A 19,019-nucleotide genomic window follows, 5' to 3' on the forward strand; every position below is an offset into this window, starting at 1 on the left:
CCCTCCTCTGTGACGCGCCAGCAGCAGAGCTGGGTCTGGAACTCAGGTGCCCTGGCTCTGGCACACACGAGCTCTGTGACCTCTCTGACCATCAGTTTCCTTGTTCATTTTTCTAAATAGAGAATATTTGCTTCATAGGATTATTGCCTTATTCATTTGTTCAAAATGCAGTGAGCACCTTCTACATCCCAGACACCTACTGTGTGCTAAGTTCCAGATGAAAGTCGTTGTTCTTGTGATACGTACCTTCTGGAAGTGTGTTAAATAAGGTGGTTGGACGCCAAGCACTCGGTACGATGCCTGGTCCATGGAAGGTGGGCAGTAAATCATTGATGTTAATGTTATTATTGATGATCATTTCCTTAGTAGGTCTTGGTCCCTTCTTGGTCTATCTCTCCCTGCACACCTTGCTCCCCTCTGACTTAAAACATCACATCGAATTCTATTGTTTTCCCCATATATGTCATCCACTATCCCTGCACTTGAGTTGTGGAAACGGCTCTGCACGTAATCAAAATATTTACGGAAATAGACCACCAGGGGGCGCTGCGACCCAGAGGCCCAGTTCCCACTCTGCCTCGCTACCTAGAGGAAGAATGTCGTAAACCGCAAGAAAACTACCGGTCCGACCAAAGGGTCAAATTGTGTGAGAGAGCCTGGCAGAGCGCTGCCTGCTGGATCTCACAGCCCTCTCCAGACGGCCTCATCAGTCAGAATCTGAGCAAGATTCATGAGAAGATGCTCCCTGAGGCTTAAGGATCCTGAATATCCTCTCCGTTGATAAGTATGATAACGGCCGAGAGGCTCTGAGTTTACTGTTTAACTAACCCTCCACCATAAAATTGCAGGAGTGAGGCTTCCCTGGTGGTGCAGTGGTTAAGAATCCGCCTGCCAATTCAGGGCACACCGGTTCGAGCCCCGGTCTGGGAGGATCCCGAGTGCCGCGAAGCGGCTAGGCCCGTGCACCACAGCTACTGAGCCTGCGCTCTAGAGCCCGCGAGCCACAACTACCTGTGCACCTGTGCATCTAGAGCACGTGTTCTGCAGCAAGAGAAGCCACGGCGGTGAGAAGCCCGTGCACCCAGTGAAGAGTGGCGCCCGCTCGCCGCCACTAGAGAAAGCCCACGTGCAGCAACGAAGACCCAACACAGCCGCCCTCCCCGCAAAAAAAATTGCAGGAGTATATGAGTTAGCACTTGCAAAGCCCTTACAACAGTGTCTGGCTCGGAAAGCAGCTCAGTGCACGTTGGCTCTGATTATTGTTACTTAATCCTCACACCAACCCCCATAAAATAGGTCATATTTTTATCCCCACTCTGAAAATGAGGAAACCGAGGCTCTATGGGATTAGGAAACTGAACCAAAGTGACATAGAGGGTGAGCTGCAAAGGAAGATTTTGACCTTAAATCTGGCTGACTCCAAACCCACACTGTTAATAACTGTGCTATACGGGCCCATTCATTCATTTATTCATTCCACAAGCATTTAGCAACCACTCTTCACAGGTAGAAAGGGTAGAGAGATGAATCTGGCACAGGTGCTGCCTTCAGGGAGCTCACACTCCTGTTGAAGTACACATGTAAATATGCATGCATGCATACACACGTGCACACGCGTGCACACGCATGCAGATGCACGGGCATGCACGCACCTGCACACACATGCACATACACAGACATGTGTGCACACGCACACATGGAGACACACACACGCATGCATGCATGCCCACACATTACACGTGCATACAGAACAAAGCACAATACGGGGAGAAACCAGGAGATACACGTTAAGAATCCAGTTTCCCTGATTCTATGCCCAATGGTGTCTTCAGCCCCCAGGGGGTTGCACACACAAATGTCTCCAGGGACCTGGCAGGTATCCTCAGTTTCAGATGGAGCCAGGGTGGAAAGGCAAAGGGGTGGGCAAGCTGCGGCCTAGGGTCTGCCTTCCATGCCATCACCTTCTGGCACAGAACTCCAAAAGACTCCAAGACTTCTAAATTTGAACCTGGCCTTCTAGCTTGCCATGAAGGTCTGCTTGTCAAGGTAGAAGGGCAGAATTGTTTTATTTGCTGTTTGTGGGCTTGTTCTGCAGCCTTATGTATTTAGACACATGGTACACGGGCCTCCATTTGTCCTACCGCTCCAGTCCCCGTAGTGTTGGGGTCCGTAAGTAGGGCAGAGGGACTTGTAGGCCACAGTCATCCTCTGGATTTCTTTCAAAGGGGAGAGAGAATCCATGAGAGTGTTTTAAAAAAAAAAGAGTGATGTAATCTGATTAACTTTTTTAAAAAAATTTATTTATTTATGGCTGCATTCGGTCTTCGTTGCGTGCGAGGGCTCTCTCCGGCTGTGGTGAGCAGGGGCCACTCTTCCTTGAGGTGCACGGGCCTCTCATTGCAGTGGCCTCACGGGCTCTAGGCACGCAGGCTTCGGTAGTTGTGGCAATGGGCTCAGGGGTTGTGGCTCGCAGGCTCTGGAGCGCAGGCTCGGTAGTTGTGGCTCACGGGCTTAGTTGTTCCATGGCATGTGGGATCTTCCCAGGATCAGGGCTCGAACCCGTGTCCCCTGCATTGGCAGGCAACTCCCAACCACTGCTCCACCAGGGAAGCCTTGATTAATGTTTAAAAGATCCCTTTGTCTGCTACTTGGACGGTGGCTCACGGGAGGTGGACTTGGAAGTGAACAGACCATGTGCCCCCTTCTAACAGCATTGTTTTTAAGAATTGGCTTTATCGAGGTATAATTTGCATACGATAAAACTCACCAACTTAAAGTGTAATTCAATGGGTTTTGACAATTAGGTAACCATCACATCACAATATAGGAGATTCCCATTATTCCTAAAAGGTCCCCTAAAAGATCGTGCCCCTTTGCCATCAGTCTCCTGCCTTCCCCACCCCAGGCCCCGGCAACCACTGACCTGTTTTCTATCATTCTATTTTGCCTTTTCTCAAATTTCATACAAATGGAATTAATTATAGAGTATGTAGTCTTTTGTCTCTGGCTTTTTTCACATGGTATAATTCATCAGAGTTGGTGTGTACATCAGTAATTTATTCTTTTTATCGCCAAGTAGCAGTCTATTGTGTGAATATACCACAATTTGGTATCTATTCACAAGTTGATGGACATCAGTGCTGTTTCCAAGTTTGGGGTTATTAAAACAAAGCTGCTAGAAACATTCATGTACAAAGGCTTGTGTGGACATGAGTTTTCATCTCTCTTGGGTAAATATCTAAGAGTGAGGTGCTGGGTCGTATGGTAGGTGCCTATTTAACCTTCTAAGAAAACCATTTTAGAAAGTGGTTGCAGCATTTTGCATTCCCTGCAGCCAGCCAACAGGAGGCATATATGTTCAACGTTCCAGATCCACGGTGGCTCAGAGACGGGGGCACCGGGTTTGTAAAGACCAGGGGTCTAAATGCGTCCGTAGCCTGTGGGCTAGTTAGTATCTCCTCTTAGCTCCAAACCTACCCTTCTGTGCTCAGCTTTCTTGAGCTGGGGTTGGGTCTCCAAACCACATTTCTGCTTTGCCAACTGATTCCCAGTAATCTCTGCCACTAGGGGGCACTAGAGGGAGGCCGGAAGGATGGAGACTAGACAGGCATTTATTCCTTTATATTCAGTCACTGTACCCAGCAGTGCTGCCCTGGAAGCTGTAGGTGGTCCCAGTAACAATCGCTTCTAGTTTCTAGTTTTTTCCACATTCCCAGTATGAGGCTCACCTCATCCCCTCCTCAGCGATCTGAAGTTCTGAGTTCCAGCTACCTAAGGTCTCTTCTCCAAGTTTCTAAGGCACCAGCAGCAGCTGGGCAAAAACACCCCCTCCACCATCTCCCTCCTCCAAGCTTCTAGGTTGTGACAACCCTACTCTCTTTCTCCTGTTCCCATGGTCGTAGGAAGCAGTTACTATCTAGTTACCTCAGTGTTCCCTTTTGCCTTGTCAGTCTTCTGAGATCTGTTCAACCAATTCCCTATATTAGATTCTCACTGCTAAAATAATTTGTCTGCTGTTTCCCCAACACCCAGCCAGCCTCGCAGGCCACAAGTCTCCCTCCCAGCTAGAATGTCCCCAGGGAAGCAGGAGGACAGGCCCTTGGACAACTCACCTAACCACTCTGACCATCAGTTCCTTTATCTGTAAAAAGCACCAAGCTAGAGCCTGATCTAATTGAGGGCTCAATAAATATTTGAGGAAGGAAGTGGGGGAAGGAGGTATTTTGTATTAGTTACAGACGCCTGCTCAGTTTGGGCATGTTACAAATTTTATTCCAATATCTTACAGGGAATGCAAATTCCTCTCCCTCCTCACTCTGTGCTTTTGTTCTTGACTACAGAATGTTCTAGAATCCATGTTCCCCTTCTTCCTTTGGTAATAAAGTCCAAAGGAAGTTGGGCTGGACTCGTGTCCCCCTGGTAAAGGTACCATTTCCCAATCTACCTTGTAGCTACGTGTGACCACATGACCAAGGGCTGGTCAGTGGGATGGGAGGGGAAGCTATGGGCACGACTTCTGGGCTGTACCCTCAAAGGAGGAAGGCGTATCCTCCACTTTCCTCCTCCCCTTCCTGCTGGCTAGAGAGGCCCAGGGTAGCGAAGGTCGAACAGCAAAGGCGAGGGAGCTTGGGTCTTGGACCCATGCTGCACAACTCGCATTCAGCCCGTTCATGAGAAAGAAAGAAATCTCTATTGTGTTCAAGCCGCTGACATTTTGACCTTCGTTTACGGCAGCTGAGCCTGTGTCCCACTTCACGCATTAGAGCAGTGTTGGCAAACGTGTTTTGTGAAAGGGCCAGGTAGTAAATATTTTAAGCTTTGCGGGGCGCCGTTCTCGGTCAGTCCTAACTACTGGACTCTGCTGTCACAGCGTGAAAGCAGCCATAAACAATAAATAATTGAATGGGTGTGGCCGGCTTCCAGCACAACTTTATTTACAAAAATAGGCCACAGATGCGGCCCTTGGTCCGTACTTTGCAGATCCCTGCAGCAGACTTAAGAACCAAGAGTCTCCCTGATAACGGTTCACAGAGGCTCTCCTGAGAGCTAAGGAGAGCTCAGGTGGGGATGATGCCCTGCCCCCACCCAAGGTCGCCTCCTTCCTGGGGATCTGCTTCTGTTTCTTGGTGCCACTACGATGCCACTGTCTTTAATTAAAACTCTGCCCCAGAAAAGAAGGGCTCCTCTGACTGTGGTCTGTACAGCCTGGCGATGTTGGTAATGGATGTTGTTTAATGATTCCATTTATTTTTTCACATTTTTTAAATGGAGGTAGAGTTGATGTACAATATTATATAAGTTTCAGGCGTACAACATAGTGATCCGTGATTTTTAAAGGTTATCCTCCATTTATAGTTATTATAAATGATTGGCTATATTTCCTGTGCTGTACAATATATACTTTTGTAGCTTATTTATTTTATACATAGTAGTTTGTACCTCTTCATACTCTATCCGTATCTTGCCCCTCCCCCTTCCCTCTAACTTGACTTTCTTAAGGTCCTTTTAATTCTCTGCATCACCTAAGCTGGTCAAAGACTTTTCCTGAAGGCTGGGCGGCCTCTCTCTCTAGCTCCTGGGAGTTGGGGTTCTCTATCAGATCGTCTTCTAGACTTTCCGCCTCTTCCTGCTGAAGATTATGTACCACGAGCACATTCAGGTCAAGGACTGTGTCATATTCATCTATGAATCTCCAATGTCCAGAGCAGGACCAACAGGAGTTGGTGGGAGAGAGGAGGTGAAGAAGGGGCACAGCAGGTGAGGGGCTTGCAGCCGGCTGGGACTGAGCTTCCGGTCCCAGGAACTCCCCTCTCCCTGGGCCAGGCTGGGACCCTGGTGACCGAGGTAATACGTTTCCTCTGCCTCATGGCTCTGCCTTCTGTGTGAAAAGAAGCGCTTCCTCTCTCCTAGCCCACAACGTGCAAGAGCTTCCCAGAGTGCCCCGCCGCCCCGGAAATGTACACCCAGGAATCGGACAGCTTTGCAACAGGAGATCCTAGAAATTCTGTAACCGCCCTTCCATCCTCTCCCCCTTTGGCAATCTGCTCCCACCCCTGAGTCCCCGGGACCTCCTGCCAGAGGGGCCGGTACTGCTCTCGGTGCACCCACCTCAGGCCTTACATAGGCCCCTTCTCCGGCCTTGGCCTCTTCCGATGCCCACGAAGCGGCCTTGGTTCCCTGGCACCGCCTCTCCAGCATCTCCTCCTGGTCTGGGGACTCCACCCCAGACTCCTCAACACCTGCTTCCTCAGCCCCCTTCTCACCCTTCACACCCTCTCTGGCTGTGGGTTCCATCCACTCCCCGGCCTCATTCCCCGCCTCTCCCAGCTCCAGCCCACATTGCAGGTTGGTCCCCGAGCATGTACACAGCTTCTCTGCTTGACCAATTCCCACTTCTCCTGAAAGACTCTATGTACCGTCTACAGGAAAGGTGTCGCACGGATTAGAAATGTGGTACCTCCTGGCACACAGTAGGTGCTTCAGATGACGAGGTTAGCATTGTTATGTGTAGGGGACCCTAGAGCCCTGGGGGTGCTGGCAACAAGCATGGTTACTGCTTTCATCAGATCCCAGCGTGGGCTTAACCTTCATAATGACATTTGATGCTCTGACCACTCCAACCAGTGTAGTGGTGAGAGGAGGGGTCATCCTTTCCCCATTTCACTTAATGGCAGGATCTAGACCTTCTCCAGCCCCCAGCCCTGATTCTTTCCAAGAGTCCAGTTTTTCTAGAAAGAGGAGGAAGAGGGGCCTTAACTCTACTACCCTGCAGCCATACCCTTCCAGCCCTACCCCAGCCCCCTTGGGCCCTGCAGTATCCCACGTGGGGCATGGGTCTGCCCCTCATTCCCCCCCAAACCACATTTACAGGCTTCTATGGAAGGGTGGAAGGTGTGGGCTCGACCAGAGGGATGAGAGGCTCCTCGCTGGCTCTCTGTCTTGGGCCAGAGGCATGGCCCACTGCAGGAATCTTCTCCCATGGAAGATCCTTCCTTTCCAACTCTCCTCCCCACTCAGTGGCTCTGACTGCACCTGTTACTTCTTTTCATGGACGTGTCACCGTTTGAACAAAGGATGCAGACACTTATTTCACAACAAGGAAGAAGACTTTGAGGGATGCATTGGAGGTTAATGCACTGAGTCCTTGCACACCTGAAAAGGTCTTCATTCCATCCTCATGCTTGTTTGGGCTTAGCTGGATAGAGACTCGTTTGTTGAAAATCATTTTCAACAGAATATCAAAGGCAGTTTTCCACTGTTTTCTAGCATCCTGTGTAGGTCTTGGGAAAAACAGAAATACCAACTCCATTCTTATTTTTGTTTCAATGGATTAAAACTTTTTTTAAATGTGGAAGCTTTGGGGACCTTCTCTTTATCTCCGGTCTTCTGAGGTTACACGATGATGTTTGTGGTGTGGATTATTTCTTGTTCGTTTTACTAGTTCCCAGTAAACCTTCTCAATCTTCAGCGTGTGGAAATTTTGTTTCTTTGATAATTTTCTTTGCTCTCTCTCTCTCTGTCTTTAATTCTTCTAAGTCAAATGTTAGACCTCCTGAGTCGTTTTTCTAAGTCTTTTTTCCCCCTCATATTTTCCATCTCCATGTCTTCCTGTTATACCCAAAAGATATTTCTGTGACTTATCTTCCAAAGCTGCTACTGAAATACTTATTTTAGCTACCTTATGTTAAATTTCAAGATCTCTCTCTTGTTCTCTGATTGTTCAGTATTTTCCTATTCTTGTTTTATGAATTGTATCCATCAGCTTTTGCTGTGTAACAAACAACCACAAAAATCGCAGTGACACGTAACAATAAGCAATTTATTTTTGCTCATACATCTGTGGCTTGACTGGAGTCATGCTGATCCAACGAATCATTCTTTTTTTTTTTTTTTTTCACCACGCTACATGGCTTGCGGGATCTTAGTTCCTCAACCAGGGATCAAACCTGGGCCTCAGCAGTGAAAGTGTGAAGCCCCAACCGCTGGACTTCCAGGGAATTCCCCAGTGATTCGTTCTTGAGTCCAATCTAGTGGGACAGTGTTTCTTCCAGTTTCTTTTTCTTTTATCATTTTAGTCTGGTATCTCTGTTTCACATGGGTGGTTTTCCTCATGTGTCTAATGTTTTTTGGTTATTCATTAGTATTTAAGACAAATGCACTAATAAAGTTGATCAGAAGCTCTGCAAGGGTGGGAGATGGCATGTGCATTGACAGGTGTCTATTTGGGTGTCGGGGCAGGGAGGCATCTATGTTGTTGGGAACCTCACAAAGATAGCATGTATAAGTCTGTTTCTCTAGTAAATTTTCCAGTACTTATCTTGCAGCTGACCTATGACTGCAATGTAGGAGTGGGCAAGTGTGGACTGGGGGTGAGAGGATATAGGGAGGATGTTCTGACCACTCAGAATGTAAATTTCCAATTAATACCATTTTCAGCCCTGGCTCTTGTCCCTGTCCTCCGCCATGCTGGTGGCTTTGGTGTCCTGAGAGTCTCCCCTCCACCATCTCCAGAGAATAAATCTCTGGAGGAGGCTCAAGGGTAAGCCCCTGCCTACTGGCTCTCAACTCGCCCCATCATCCCCTCCACCTGCGCCCCTAAAGTCCCGGTCCTTGTTGGGGTCCTGGAGGTTCACTCGTTTTCTTCTCACTGGAGTCCGCTTCTGTGTGCTCTGGTTTCTGTTGCCTTCTAAATATGTTACCATCATTCCAAACAAATCCCTCTTCTAAAAGTGTGTTGCACTCTCTCAATGCACCCTTACTATTCCCTTTGTCCTTGTGGGATTATACTGTTTATATTTTTTTCTCTATAACGACAGCTCGTGCTCAGGAGGGAGGAGAATCCAACACTGCTACCTTTTTTCTACAAAGTAGTTTATTGCTTTTTGTGTTTATAAACATCTTTCATCCAGACTTCGCCCAGGGGGCCTCTCTAGTAACAACACAAAAATTAATCAAGGGATTTTCCTGAACTAAGAAGTCATCATCTGCTACCAACTCCTCCAGGAACGAAGCATAACAGGCATTTAAAAATTGGCAATGCATATTGTTTTCTTTCATTTGCATTATTCCTCTCATTTCATAGATGAGGAAACTGCAGTTTGGAGAGGGGAAAGAATTGTCCAGGTCACAGAGCTGAGCTGGGACTTGAGTTCCATCCTTCTCATTTTAGAGTGCCTGCTGCTTCCCCTGCACCACATGGCCTGGGGCCCGGAGTGCTCCTCGATGGAGAACGCAGATGCAGGGGCCACACACAGACCAGGTGTTTCACCTGGCTCATTCAGCACTGCCGGCCGCGACGGTCCCCGTTTATACACAAGGAAACTGAGACTCGCCAGAGTGACAAACTGCACATTCTCAGAGGGCAGCTCCCCCTCCACGAAGGGCTGACTTCCACAATTTTCTGATGCTTCTCTTACAGACATTTCTAACTTTGTCACAAATTCAAAGATGGCTTTCCGACAGACCTAGCTTAGGCATCCAACAAGCATCGGGTGCCATGGAGACCGTGAAGCAACAGAACCATAGGAGAGGGTTTTCCCTTTGGAGACTGTCATCTGCCCTGGCCCGAGGAGACCCAGAGGCCTGGAGAGGCTGAGTACCTGGTACAAGGTCACTGGCCCCCATCAATCCAAGAGCTCTCGATTCTCACCATATGAGAGAAAACACCCTTCATTCTTAAATGTGGTGACTAAACTGTGTCTCAAAAGCTAATCCAATTTGCAGACCTATTTGGGTGGAGGTCTCAGGTGGTGAATCATTGTTTTGCATGCCCCCCTGCTGTTTGTGTAGCATGTGCTGGGGACGGGTGAGGGGAGCCGGCTGGGAGCTCCCTGGCCCCCATCCTGAGTGTGTGGCCCCCGGCCGAGGGACTTTTAGGCTAAAGAACCAGGCCAGATGGGTGTCCGCAGTGCCATGTGGGGAGGGAGGATTTCCAAGCCCTGTGGACTAACTCTGGGAAAAAAATGGGTCACCCTAATGCTGTACAGTCTTCAAAATAAAAGTCTCCAAATAGTAATGGGCTGGAGGTGGCCACAGAGCAATTGGGCAAGGAAGCTGGGGAGAGGGGAGGAAACAGGGCCAGGGATGGGGAGGGAGCTTTCCAGAGAAGCAGGCACGGCTGAGCCATTGTCAGAATATAGATATGCTTCTACACCGGTCAGTTAAAAAGCACTGCCCCTTGGTGCCTGTGCACTGCCCCCCTTCCCAGCACTCGCCCCGGAATTCTGCAGCCTCCTCACAACGCGGCAACTAAAGGGTTAACGCCTGGTCTATCAGGTGGCCTCCAGGACACTGCTTCGGACCAGACGATTGTGGTGACAGATTTTGAAGAGGACCCCGGAAAAAATAATGACATTAACTGACACGGATGCCACGCTGGCTTAGAGCATTCACCCTCTGCATTAGCCCACGGGCACCTCCACGGAGCAAGGAGCCTCTGCCGTGTGCCAGGCCCTGTGCTGGACCCTGGGGAGTCCGGCAGGATGCAGGTGTAGCTCAAAGTCAAGTGAGGCTCAGAGACCTGGGAGTTGGTTCATTTGGCTGCAAATAGAGCAGAAGCGGAGAGAGAGGCGAGGCGAGGCGGAGAGGTCAGCAGCGGACAGACCAAGGAGGGTTTTCAAAGCCAAACGAAGGAGACTGAAATTTATCCAGCAGCCCAGGAACACCTGGGGAGGGATCTGAGCAGGGGAGGGACCGGATGGGATTTGCGTCTTACCTAGAACATCAAGGAAGCCAAGGGAAAGATGTGCGGGAGCAGGGCAAGACGAGAAGCTGGAAGACTGGGCAGTAGCCTGAGTCTGTATCTAGGGGAGGGTCTGAGGAGAAGGACAGACAGAAGGCAGGATCCCAAGATCCCTGGCTGATTCCATACAGCCACACTGTGTATGGAGCAAGGTTCAATATCATCCCCATTTGAAACGTTGAGAGTGTTGAGGCTGCAGAACGATAAAAGTAGCCCACCTATACGGAGTGCTTACTGTGTGTTCTAGCTCTGCTCTAGGGGTTATACATGTAAAGTACCAATAAGGTATCTCTTCCTATGATTTCCATGTTACAGACGAGGAAACCAAGGCAAAGAGTCAGTAACTGGTTCAAGGTCATGCTGCTAGGAGGCCATGTGAGAAGAGAAGAAAACTCAGAAAGAGACTCATGCTGGCTTTGAAGAGACGTAAATTCATTCTGTGTGTCGTTAAAAGGAAATTCCAGGTAGGATAGAAGGAAATGCCAGCTCCATATAAAGCGTGTTCTGACAGGCCAGGCTGCCTTGTGAAGCGGTAAGCTTTGGGTCAATGGCAGTCTGCTAGCGCAGTGAGGGGTCCCTGTAGGGTGAACCACCTGGAGCAGAGGGACATCCTAAGAGGGGGCTCTGGATCCAGGTGAACTGGGTTCAAATCCTAGCATGCTACCTTCCAGCTGAGTGACTTTAGAAAGTTACTTAGCCTCATTGTGACTCAGTTTCGTCATCTATAAAATGGGGCTAAGAGTAGTGTCTGTCTCCTAGGGTGGTTAAATGAGTCAATACATGAATTAACTCACCATTATCAACACCCTCATCGCCTGAAACCGAGCCCCTCTAAAACCAACTTCCCTTCCCGAGTTTATGATTGCTGTCTCTACCCAAACCCTTTCTTATTCCCTCTGACCTCAATCTTGTGCGAACTGAACGCTAATCAACGGAGTCAGATGACTAAAATTGCTGTTGTTAAGATCATTAATGACTAAAATTGTTGTTGTTGATAACATCGTCGATGTACTAAAATTGCTGTTGTAGACATCATCATTAACATACAAACTCAGGTTGTTTGTCCAGGGAAAGATGGGTTAACAGGCCCTGAGCCATGGACCACCTGGCCAGAGAATCGTAAACTGGAGACATCCTGACTCCTGAGACTATAATTAAGAAATGTCAGAAGATGACGATTCATCCCAGCTTCTTTGTTCTTCTCCTTTAAAAATACCCCCAACTCAAAGACCAAGTTGGAGGGGATCTGAGACTTGCCTCCTACTCCTTTGCTTGGCGCCCTGCAATAAACACTTTGCTGCAAACACCCACTGTCAGTGTTTGGCTTTTTGCATCTCAGGCACAAGAGTCCTTCCTTGGTATCAACACCCCAGGGTTGCAGGTTGGCAAATGGCACTGAGCCCAGGAAAGTAGGCCAAGAGCTAGTTAGTGAGGGACCCAAGAAAAGCAGGCTTTCTCTGGATTCTCTTGAGTGACAGGCTGCAAGCAGGTTCCAAACACCGGGTGATGAGCTGAGCAAAAGACGTGCCTAAATTCATGTCCTCTTTGTGTGTACTTCTCAGCTGCTCTCCCTTGGGGTTCAGTGAAGTCTTTTGACAGTTTCAGGATGATTCTGCCTGAATTCCAAGGATAAATGTAGGAAGGAGTTTGTGTCCCTGCTTGTGCTGGAACATTAAGGGATCACAGTATCCCCTTCCCAGCTCTTGAGGCCAGAGTGAAGGTGATGACAGATCCAGACTCCAGGGAAGACCCTGTCCAATGCCTGTGAGGAAATTGCACTTTCTGTGCTCCACCTTCATCTCGCTATGCTCGCACTCTTCCTGTCAGGGTTGTAAAAGTAGAAAACCAAAACCAAGAGGAAGGAGACAGCTCAGTAAGTCATATGAGAAGATCTGTCTCATCTCTTCACTGTGAAGAGTTCTTTCTGATGCAAAATGGACAAAAACGCAAAAAAGAGGGCTTCCCTGGTGGCGCAGTGGTTGAGAGTGCGCCTGCCGATGCAGGGGACACGGGTTCGTGTTTGCCCTTCTGCTTGCTGTTCTCCGGAGCATCACCTGGCCTCACATCTGCACCCTAGCAATGGCCCTTCATCTCCGCGGCAGCACTTGTTACCATCTCCGGTTTTTCCCAGCACTCCAAACTAGCCCTACTGTATTTCCTTCACATCCCAGAGCCAGCTGGCGAGTGTCCCTTCTCAGTGGTTCAGATCTCAGTTCTCCAGGGTCCCGTCTATGAGCCTCTAGGTTGTAAGACCTGTCTAAACAATTCCCTCTAGTAAATTCTCTCTATTAAAATAACTGCTTTCTCCTTTTTGGCTGGACCCTGAGTGAGGCACTAGGTAGATTTGATTTGGGGCAGTCACCATTCTTTAGACCCCAGTCTTGGGGAAAAAAAGAAGAAGAAGAGAAGGGGAAGGAGAAGAAGGAGGGGGAGCAAGAGGATCAAGCTGCCTTTTTTGCAATTTTTTTTTGCGGTACACGGGTCTCTCACTGTTGTGGCCTCTCCCGTTGCGGAGCACAGGCTCCGGACGCGCAGACTCAGCGGCCATGGCTCACGGGCCCAGCCGCTCCGCGGCATGTGGGACCTTCCCGGACCGGGGCACAAACCCGTGTCCCCTGCATCGGCAGGCGGACTCTCAACCACTGCGCCACCAGGGAAGCCCAGTGCGTTTTTAATTTGGATAGAAATCACCAAATTTCCCTCCTAAAAGGGAAATTTACATTTCCTCTCCTCATTGCCATTGTTGGATGGGATCACACTTTAAAGTTCTTGCCAATCTGATAAAAAAAAAAAAGCATTTCATTTTGATTTGTGTTTCCTTTATGGCTGATGAGACTGTGCAGAAGTTAACACATTTATTAGCCGTCTGTATTTCTTTCCCTTTTACCCTCCTGTTTGTGCTCAGGACCCTTTTTTCCTATCAGATTGTTCATCATTTTCTCATTGGTTATGAGCTCTTTGTAAATCAGCACCAATCAGCTCCTTTTCTATTGTGCGTGTTGCAAATATTTTTCTGTCCATTTTGTTGTTTGCTTTTTGATTGTATATATATGTATATATATACAATTTTTTTTTTTTTTTTTTTTTTTTTTTTGCGTCGCAGATGTTCTACATTTTCTTCCAGTCGCATTTTTCCATCCATTTATTTATGGTTTCTGGGCCACCTGGTGGTTTTAGAGCTGTCCTTCTCCTTGTTAGCAGGTTGCTCTGTGTTGCTCAGTGACTCAGTGACTGGCTCCATCCCTGTGCTCACTCTCCACCACCCCTACGCAGGGATGCTCCCCCTGAGAAGATTCAGCAAATGCGGCCCCTTGGCCTGCTTTAATCTGGGAGGCCTCCTGCCTCCACCTTCACGGCGAACTTCGGGATGCATCGGCTTTGCTTCTCCCCTGACATCCACTCCTTTTAAGGAGCTGTGCATCTTATATGTTCCTTAATCCGCCAACTAAATTTACCAGCTCTTGCTTACAGCCAAGGCATCAGCTAAATTAAACTTTGGAGTCGTGAACACAGTGTGTCAGATGCACCCCAGTGAGGAGTGATGAGAGTAGCCACGCCCCATCTGTCCTGAGGGCTGAGGGTCAAGCCCTGCCTCCTGGCATCTCCCTTCATTGAGAAATGCCACTGTGGTAGGGCTCCCCGCAACCTTGAGCATCCCAAGCCCAACCATGACCACGACCTGACCAATTTCAGATACTTAGACTCCACCTTTACGTTCACCTACGTTGGTGGCCCCAAAAGTTGGGCATGTGTAAAATGTCTTGAGGAGAACCTTTAAGATGGCAAAGGAGTAAGATGTGGAAATCACCTTCCTCCCCACAAATACATCAAAAATACATATACATGTGGAACAACTCCTGTAGAACACCTACTGAACACTGGCAGAAGACCTCAGACTTCCCAAAAGCTGTGTGGCTGACAGGGTCTTTGTGCTCCAGCCAGGTATCAGACATGAGCCTCTGAGGTGGGAGAGCCAAGTTCAGGACTTTGGACCACCAGAGACTTCCTGGTGCTACGTAATATCAATCGGCAAGAGCTCTCCCAGAGATCTCTGTCTCAACACTAAGACCCAGCTCCACTCAACCACTAACAAGCTCCAGTGCTGGACCCCCATGCCAAACAACTAGCAAGACAGGAACACAACCCCACCCATTAGCAGAGAGGCTGCCTAAAATCAGAATAAGGTCACAGACACCCCAAAACATACCACCGGACGTGGTCCTGCCCACCAGAAAGACAAGATCCAGCCTAATCCACCAGAACACAGGCACCAGTCCCCTCCACCAGGAAGCCTACATAAGCCATGGAACCAACCTTACCCACTGGGGGCAGACACCAAAAACAATGGGAACGACAAACCCGCAGCCTGCAAAAAGGAGACCCCAAACACAGTAAGTTAAGTAAAATGAGAAGACAAAGAAATACGCAGCAGATGAAGGAGCAAAGTAAAAACCCACCAGACCAAACAAATGAAGAGGAGATAGGCAGTCTACCTGAAAAAGAGTTCAGAGTAATGATAGTAAAGATGATCCAAAATCTTGGAAATAGAATGGAGGAAATACAAGAAACATTTAACAAGGACCTAGACGAACTAAAGAGCAAACAGTGATGAACGACACAATAAATGAAATTAAAAATTCTCTACAAGGAATCAATAGCAGAATAACTGAGGCAGAAGAACGGATAAGTGACCTGAAGATAAAATAGTGGAAATAACTACTGCAGAGCAGAATAAAGAAAAAAGAATGAAAATACCTGAGGACAACCGCTGAGACCTCCGGGACAACATTAAATGCACCAACATTCGAATTATAAGGGTCCCAGAAGAAGAAGAGAAAAAGAAAGGAACTGAGAAAATATTTGAAGAGATTATAGTTGAAAACTTCCCTAATATGGGAAAGGAAATAGTCAATCAAGTCCAGGAAGTGCAGAGAGTCCCATACAGGATAAATCCAAGGAGAAACACGCCAAGACACATATTAATCAAACTATCAAAAATTAAATACAAAGAAAAAATATTAAAAGCAGCAAGGGAAAAGCAACAAATAACTTACAAGGGAATCCCCATAAGGTTAACAGCTAATCCTTCAGCAGAAACTCTGCAAGCCAGAAGGGAGTGGCAGGACATATTTAAAGTGATGAAAGAGAAAAACCTACAACCAAGATTACTCTACCCAGCAAGGATCTCATTCAGATTCAACAGAGAAATTAAAACGTTTACAGACAAGCAAAAGCTAAGAGAATTAAGCACCACCAAACCAGCTTTACAACAAATGCTAAAGGAACTTCTCTAGGCAGGAAACACAAGAGAAGGAAAACACCAACAATAACAAACCCAAAACAATTAAGAGAATGGTAGTAAGAACGTATATATCGATAATTACCTTAAATGTAAATGGATTAAATGCTCAAACCAAAAGACATAGACTGGCTGAAGGGATACAAAATCAAGACCCATATATATGCTGTCTACAAGAGACCCACTTCAGACCTAGGGACACATACACACTGAAAGTGAGGGGATGGAAAAAGATATTCCATGCAAATGGAAATCAAAAGAAAACTGGAGTAGCAATTCTCATGTCAGACAAAATAGACTTCAAAATAAAGACTATTACAAAAGACAAAGAAGGACACTACATAATGATCAAGGGATCAATCCAAGAAGAAGATATAACAATTGTAAATATTTATGCACCCAACATAGGAGCACCTCAATACATAAGGCAAATGCTAACAGCCATAAAAGGGGGAGCTGACAGCAACACATTCATAGTAGGGGACTTTAACACCCCACCTTCACTAATGGACAGATCATCCAAAATGAAAATAAATAAGGAAACACAAGCTTTAAATGACACATTAAACAAGATGGACTCAGTTGATATTTATAGGACACTCCATCCAAAAACAAGAGGATACACTTTCATCTCAAAAAGTGTCCATGGAACATTCTCCAGGATAGATCATATCTTGGGTCACAAATCAAGCCTTGGTAAATTTAAGAAAATTGAAATCATATCAAGTATCTCTTCCAACCACAACACTATAAGACTAGATATCAATTACAGGAAAAAAACAGTAAAAAATACAAACACATGGAGGCTGAGCCATACACTACTTAATAACCAAGAGATCACTGAAGAAATCAGAGAGAAAATCAAAAATACCTAGAAACAAATGACAATGAAAACATGATGACCCAAAATCTATGGGATGCAGCAAAAGCACTTCTAAGAGGGAAGTTTATAGCAATACAATCCTACCTCAAGAAACAGGAAACATCTCAAACAACCTAACGTTACACCTAAAGCAATTAGAGAAAGAAGAACAAAACTCCCCCAAAGTTAGCAGAAGGAAAGAAATCACAAAAATCAGATCAGAAATAAATGAGAAAGAAATGAAGGAAATGATAGCAAAGATCAATAAAACTAAAAACTGGTTCTTTGAGAAGATAAACAAAATTGATAAACCATTAGCCAGACTCATCCATAAAAAAAGGGAGAAGACTCAAATCAACAGAATTAGAAATGAAAAAGGAGAAGTAACAACTGACACTGCAGAAATACAAAGGATCATGAGAGATTACTACAAGCAACTATATGCCAATAAAATGGACAACCTGGAAGAAATGGACAAATTCTTAGAAAAGCACAACCTTCCGAGACTGAACCAGGAAGAAATAGAAAGTATAAACACAACAATCACAAGCACTGAAATTGAAACTGTGATTAAAAGTCTTCCAACAAACAAAAGCCCAGGACCAGATGGCTTCACAGGTGATTCTATCAAACATTTAGAGAAGAGCTAACATTCGTCCTTCTCAAACTCTTCCAAAAAACTGCAGAAGAAGGAACACTCCCAAACTCATTCTATGAGGCCACCATCACCCTGATACCAAAACCAGACAAAGATACTACAAAAAAAGAAAATTACAGACCAATATCACTGATGACTATAGATGCAAAAATCCTCAACAAAATACTAGCAAACAGAATCCAACAACACATTAAAAGGATCATACACCATGATCAAGTGGGATTTATCCCAGGGATGCAAGGATTCTTCAATATACACAAATCAATCAATGTGATACACCATATTAACAAACTGAAGAATAAAAACCATATGATCATCTCAATAGATGCAGAAAAAGCTTTTGACAAAATTCAACACCCATTTATGATAAAAACTCTCCAGAAAGTGGGCATAGAGGGAACCTACCTCAACATAATAAAAACCATATATGACAAACCCACAGCAAACAACATTCTCAATGGTGAAAAACTGAAACCATTTCCTCTAAGATCAGGAACAAGACAAGGATGTCGACTCTTACCGCTATTATTCAACATAGTTTTGGAAGTCCTGGCCACAGCAATCAGAGAAGAAAAAGAAATAAAAGGAATACAAATTGGAAAAGAAGAAGTAAAAGTGTCACTGTTTGCAGATGACATGATACTATACATAGAGAATCCTAAAGATGCCACAAGAAAACTACTAGAGCTAATCAATGAATTTGGTAAAGTTGCAGGATACAAAATTAATGCACAGAAATCTCTTGCATTCCTATACAGTAATGATGAAAAATCTGAAAGAGAAATTAAGGAAACACTCCCGTTTACCATTGCAATGAAAACAATAAAATATCCAGGAATAAACCTACCTAGGGAGACAAAAGACCTGTATGCAGAAAACTATAAGACACTGATGAAAGAAATTAAAGATGATACCAACAGATGGAGAGATACACAATGTTCTTGGATTGGAAGACTCAACGTTGTGAAAATGACTATACTATCCAAAGCAATCTACAGATTCAATGCAATCCCTATCAAATTATCAATGGCATTTTTTATGGAACTAGAACAAAAAATCTTAAAATTTGTATGGAGACACAAAAAAGGCCAAATAGCCAAAGCAGTCTTGAGGGAAAAAAAACAGAGCTGGAGGAATCAGACTCCCTGACTTCAGACTATACTATAAAGCTACAGAAATCAAGACAATATGGTACTGGCACAAAAACAGAAACATAGATCAATGGAACAAGATAGAAATCCCAGAGGTAAAACCACGCACCTATGGTCAACTAATCTGTGACAAAGGAGGCAAGGATATACAATGGAGAAAAGACAGTCTCTTCAATAAGTGGTGCTGGGAAAACTGGACAGCTACATATAAAAGAATGAAGTTAGAACACTCTCTAACACCATACACAAAAATAAACTCAAAATGGATTCGAGACTTAAATGTAAGACCAGACACTATAAAACTCTCA

The sequence above is a fragment of the Stenella coeruleoalba genome (assembly GCF_951394435.1).
Source record: "Stenella coeruleoalba genome assembly, chromosome: 11".
Classification (NCBI taxonomy): Eukaryota; Metazoa; Chordata; class Mammalia; order Artiodactyla; family Delphinidae; genus Stenella; species Stenella coeruleoalba.